Genomic DNA, 6,285 nt, shown 5'->3' with positions numbered 1-6,285 from the left:
GGAAATACTGCAGGGTATTCTGTGGATCAGACACAATGCACTTTACCATTTAGGTCATGCCACAGTGGGAGAGCCAGAGAAGGCCAGTCGGTTCATCATACCTTTGACAGATTAGTTGGGGACAAAAGCTATGTGAAATATATGACAGATTTGTGCGGGTTTGAAGTGTTTACTGGAAGCGGGAAGCTCAGTTGATATAGGATAACAGGGGACGGCAGGAGCAGTAAATACATTCTTCAGAACGTTGGAAAACTCTGATGTATTGAGTCCCGGTTGATGGGCAGCATGCTTTCACTAGACCACGCTGTTACAGAAGGTGGTATGTCACTGCTTCACAGCGTCATGCTGTATCGAGGCAAATATTTAGCTGTTCATCAGAGTTACACAGCCGGAAATTATTTTTTTTCCAATGTGAGGGAAGTCTTTATGTAATAGGGATTATATACAAAAGCCTAAATAAGCACATAAATAAGTACGCTCCATCTCAGTGCGTTGCATGCTTCCTTCGCACTTTATCTGTCGTTGTGCGTGTCGTGAAGTTCTGTGTCATTTACCTGACCCTTACCTTCTGGGTGTTGTCACGCAATGGGATTGTGAAACCAAAGTCAGGCTGAAAATACACGTGCTCATCTTCAAAACCGATGGAAAACTGACAAAGACATACTGGAGGGTTTTTTTTCTGGATTATTTCCTTAAATCTCTGCTATTGCGTCTGCACTGAACAATTTCTTAACTTAATCTTCCACTTCATTTCAGCCATCCCTCACTTCAAACTGTACCATTGTCTTTATTTAGGTATAAAGCGCTCGTCTTAGATTCAAACTGCCCTCCCTCAAAGTAAACGTGAAACTTAGTCACACTGTGGTCACTGTAACGTAGAGGTTCCTACACTCTGCTGTCATCGATCAGTCTTGTTTCATTGTCCTCTTTGCTTGTAGAAAGTACTGTTGCAATAAAGTCATAATTTATCATGATGAAGGAGCAGCACTCGAAAGCTTGTCATTTTAAATAAACTCACTGGACTGTAACTCGGTGTCGTGAGACTTCTGATTGTGTCCACACCAGTCCAACAACAGCACTTCCACATCGTAATCACGAATGGGATTGTTTGAAAAAGTTGGAAAAGTAAGATAAACTGTCAAATTACGTGATGTTAAAACACAGAGCGGGATGGTAATGAAAGAACAGCTATTGATAGTGTTCAGACAAATTTGAATGCCATTGTACACAATTCAGGAAATGTTACCATCCACAGACAAAAGACAAGTAAGGAATGGAACGGTTAGGACAACCTTCATTGAGAACAACAACAACAATCTTCTGAGATTGTCTATCAATTCGCTTTTTTCTGGTTTCAGATTTCCAGCATCAGCAGTTCTTTGTTACATGTTAGCTTGATTATCGTTTGGGATAAAATAGATTACCTTCCAGCTTCTAAAAGTTAGTCAGCAGTGCTGTGGCCATGAAAACCTTGCAAAGAACAAAGCAAGTTCCATGATTGGGAATCGAACCCGGGCCGAATCCTAACCACTAGACCACGAGGGGAAGTGCTCTAGCCATTGCCATCTTTTCTCAAGGACTCTGCTTTAGCCTTTTCATTCTATTGCTTATTTTGGCTGCAGATCAGTTTGTCCCCGTCTTCGAGTTTTTAATAGCGTGGAAAAAGACCATTCGGCCATCTTGTCTGTGCGTGTCTTCAGGCATCCATCTATTCTCGTCCCAGTTTCCAGCGTTTCTCCCACCGCCTTTGGAGTTCTTAATTTGAGAGTGCAAATTTCAAAGAGATTATCCCGGTAATCAACGAATGGGACTGAAGTTTGAGATGATAAAACTATGTTAAAAACCCTTGAAGTAATCATCCTCATGTTAAGCCACAGAGGGAGATACACAGATATATCCTCCGACAGTGACAGAGGCCTCAGGGTTATATGCACTCCGTCTCCGTCATGTCCACGCTCTGTCGCCGTACACACGGTTCACCGGCAAAAGGCAGCTTTATGTGGAAGACAAGCAGTTTCTCTGACGATGGGAGCCGTTGTCATGAGCTGAGGTATGAAATGGACAGTGAGTTGAAATATTCCCACATTGATGTTGCTCATGGGCATCTTTCAATTTCCAAAACCCAGCTATCCAATCACTTCAGCTGCTCGGAATCTGACAAACACAGCGCTGGGTACACATTCCGCTTCGGAAGCAACTGTCAATTTGCAAATGTAGGAAAGCTGTCAACTTCATTCAAGAGAGGGAAGATACAACATTTCAATCTTCCAATTCAAAGTCAGACGCAATTGCACCACTGCTCCACACGTATTGCTGCATCTTTCATCCTGTCGACTTGTGATGTTAACAGGGATATCAGCGGAAAAAGCATTCGCAAGGTGAGTAACCAGCAAAGGTATTCGCCGTCACTACTTCACTTCAATGTTCCCCACTTTGTGAAGCGGTGAATTTCACTGGCAAATGAAACACATTTGTCCTCACATGCCTGCTTCACTGTCACCAGTTTCTCTGCCACCTGTTTCTCTGCTGGAACTTGCCATCGTTTTATTCACAGTCATTGCGACGTTCTGCCTCTCGTATCTTTTTTTAAATTATCTCCTTGCAACTTAAAAATGTCCCCGAGTCTTCAAATCCTCCATACCAGGGAAAAGAAAACTACCATTATTACTGTCTACATCTCTCGTTATTTTATAAACTTCTGTCAGGTAGCCTCTCAACCTCCTAAGGACCAGAGGAAAAACGTCCAAGTCTATCCAACCTTCGCTTATAACTCAAACCTTCCATACCAGGTAACATCTTGGTAAACCTCTTTTTAATACTCGCCAGATTAATAATATGCCTCCTACAACTGTGCGACCGAAACTGCACACTGTATTCCAGAAGAGACCTCACCAACGTCCTGTGCAACTTTAACATGACTTCCCAACTCCTAAATTCAAACGACAAAGCAAGGAAGGTAAGCGTGCCAAAAGCCTGTTTAACAACCCTGTTTATATGTGCCGTAAACTTCAAAGAATTCTGTACCTGCACCCCTAGGTCCCTAAACAGGCACCTTAACAGTGAGAGAAAGTCTGTGGGCAGGTGGGGAATAGTTTCGAATTTCTTTGACTTCACGCGCAAAGAAATTTATTGTACACGTGCAACTGAATAAGATTGGCAGTTCATTCTCCATGAAGCATTATAAATGGAACTGAACATGTTTTCAATTAAAAAGTAAAGTTAGACCCTTTCGAGTCGGAAGGGAACCGTCGCTGAGAGACGCAATTCCCGCTTTAAACTGGTGCCTTAAATATTTGACCACATTCCGATGATTTTAGGTACATTTCATCCTTTCTGAACTCCATCCAAGAAACCCACAAACAAGACTCTGTCTTTTTTGCATTTTGAACCCTCCCTTCTTCTCAGCAGCTCTTTATTTTAAGCTGATAACATTTCTTACTAAAGTAGAATGTAACATTCGAACGGCTGAATGAGATAAATCTGATTCCTTTTTAATTATTTCAATGACCTGTGCGAGTTTGCAGCAAAGTGAACAAATTGAAACGAGTTTAACAGCTTTTTCCCGCAATTTAACTCAGTGTAGTCACCCATGTGAGAAACGTCTTTGAGTTGAAAAGGATCACCTTTTCTCTCTCCGCAGATATTTCTTCACATTTTGAATACTTGCAGGGTGTTTGTTAATCGGTGAGTCATTTCCCAATTCACAGAAACTGGTGTTTCCCCACAAACTTTGCTCAAAATTGATGTTCCTCATTACCCTCTTGTGCCACGACAAACTAAAATTGCTCCAGGTGAGGCTTGAACTCACAACCTCGGCATTGCACACGCCTCAATACTGCCATATAAGTACCGCGCGCTGACCGATTGCGCTACTGGAGCGGGATAGATCTGGATAGCTCCATATTTCGGATTATATCTTAATGGTTGGCAAATTGCCTGTGAACTGGGATATGAAATCTTCACTCGTGGTTCCGAAGTTGTTCGAGGAACTTGCTTAATTACACAGTGCTAAACTGCATTGAAATGTACATTTTCAACATTTTCCTCACTGTCCCCTGAGCCCTTGATGTTTTTACTCTGTAGAAATCTGTCAATCGCATTCTTGAGCAGAGTCAATAACTAAACTCCACAGTCTTTGGGGCACCGAATTTCAAATCTTCACCTCATTCTGAGTTCTCTCCCCTCAGTCTGCTGTTTGGGGTATGTTCCTGCTGTGGGAAGTTAACTTCACCGTGTACCTAGTGCTGCTCCTGGCATGCCCCCTGGCACTGCACTCTTTTTACACTTGCTCAAGTGTTGCCCTGATCATGTCATGGCTCCGTGTCACAGGACTCAGGAAAAGAACACAGAGCAATGTCCAGCAAGATAAATTTTGTTGGTAAAAAACAGTTCATGCGGCTTTCTGCGTTGTTTAGTCATTTGCGAGTTTTGCATTATTTAGAATTTTGAAACTTTGTACACAAGTGCGGTTCATTAATATCTATCCTGAGGAGAGGTTGTTGCCAATACTGACTCCTGGGAACAGGACTGTGCACTCTCTTCGAGTCAGGAAAACAATTCCTCACAGATAACGTTACATCCCCACGGTCATGGGCCTTTCATGCCACAAAATTCTTCACAGAATTCGATTCAGCAACAATTCACCAAGTTCGTTTGCAAAATTCACACAACCGACCGGAAACACACGACACCCGCCGTCATCAACCTTCACCATTACTTCATTCAAAGACACGTTCCAAGGCTTTCATGAAGAGTGAATGCATAAGAATGTAACACAAAGTTAAATTGAATTTCACATTTAAAATTGTAAATTAAGAAGAGGCCAGAACTGAATTTAGAATATCAGAATATCATGTTTAGCACCACAGCTAGAACTCCAGCCCGACAATTGAGAAATCTACCCCTGAATCCCCAACATCTACATGGCAACTTGCTCCATGTGCCCAGTTGGAAACCTATGTGAAGGAGCGTGCTGTCTGATACAGCGCCTGTGAGCATCCTCCGTTGTCTGACCTAAAACTGCCAAGGAGCTGTCCATTCCAGTTGTGACAGCGGTGGGGTAAAGGTGAGAAACTTGATATTCAGTGTTGTCGATTCACCATTCTCATCATTATGATAGCAACGTTTAAGAGGTATTTAGACAGACACGTGAACAGGAAGGTAATAGAGAAATACGCAACCATTAGCAGGCAAGTGGGATCAGTTCAGTTCAGAATAGCGTTTGGCACAGACCTATGTTGCACTGTTTTGCGTTCCACGTTATCGTTGACAATTCTCTGCTCGAAACAACACCGAAAGATGGGAACATGGGACCATGAAGAGGCCATTCAAACCGGCTCCGCTGACTCGCCATTCCTTAACATCATGGCTGATCTAAAAATTCAATGGTTTTGCCTATCCCATCCTCACAACCCACTTTGAGAATCTGGATTTATAGATCTCTAAATATATTCAAGGTGACAAATCAAATGTATAACGGGAATGTTACGTTGCATTTCCTTGTCAACTATGCAGATTTGTGGGACGAGCGGTCGTCTCTGGTCGAACTATTTTCTGAAAACTTGTGTGGGATGGTGACGAACGTCCTCTGGTCAGCAGCAGGGACTGGAATTCAGAATGACAGCAAGTGCGGATGAAGCAGTTTCCACAGAACACCATTGATTCGTTTGGAACCTGAAATGAAAGCCGACTTTGCTGGTTTTGAACACGACCTTCGAATCACAGATCTGTGGTAATCCACTGCACTGTCCATTGCAACAAGAGCCATCCTCAAGTTGCACTGAGCCCGTTGTGCTCGCGTCTTTCATCAAGCAGCTGTCTTGCCATCGGTTTAGTAAGGACTGTTTGAAATATTAGTCCCTGTGTTGAATATTAGTTTAAATACTCATCAACAATCCCACTGTATAAACCTGTGCTTCTGATATTTCGTTATTTTTTTACCTGTTTCTCCTCCATTCGATGTCTGTTCATTGGAGGGAATATTGAGCTCCCTCTTATTGTCCGAATTCAACCTACTTTTTAATAGATTTCAGACAACAAGTTCCAATTCTTGATTTCGACTTTACCATGAAGTCGACTGATCAAGAATCTCCGGCGAGATAAACTGACAAGAATTGGATTCTTGCTTCACTTTCTACGAAACTCGCAAGATATAAAGAAGGAGAGCAGCCGTGAAATAGTTGAGAACAGCGACGAGAGTGGGATTCGAACCCACGCGTGCAGAGCACAATGGATTAGCAGTCCATCGCCTTAACCTCTCGGCCACCTCGTCACCGGTTTAAAAAA

At 42.6% G+C, this 6,285-nt stretch overlaps 2 non-coding genes across 2 annotated transcripts; both read right to left on the bottom strand.

Annotated features, from left to right (window-relative positions):
• Positions 1 to 3,783: 3,783 nt before the first annotated feature.
• On the bottom strand, positions 3,784 to 3,879 carry trnai-uau. The gene is made up of 2 exons: positions 3,842 to 3,879; positions 3,784 to 3,819 (listed from the first exon to the last, which is right to left on the bottom strand). It is a non-coding gene; the product is annotated as a tRNA-Ile (tRNA).
• A 2,310-nt stretch (positions 3,880 to 6,189) lies between these two features.
• trnas-gcu lies at positions 6,190 to 6,271 on the bottom strand. The gene has a single exon. It is a non-coding gene; the product is annotated as a tRNA-Ser (tRNA).
• Between the last annotated feature and the right edge of the window lie 14 nt (positions 6,272 to 6,285).

Source organism: Rhincodon typus, chromosome 8, assembly GCF_021869965.1.
Source record: "Rhincodon typus isolate 14 chromosome 8, sRhiTyp1.1, whole genome shotgun sequence".
NCBI classification, from domain to species: Eukaryota; Metazoa; Chordata; class Chondrichthyes; order Orectolobiformes; family Rhincodontidae; genus Rhincodon; species Rhincodon typus.
The sequence above is the reverse complement of the archived record's forward strand: the minus strand, read 5'-3'. Positions and strand labels throughout refer to the sequence as shown.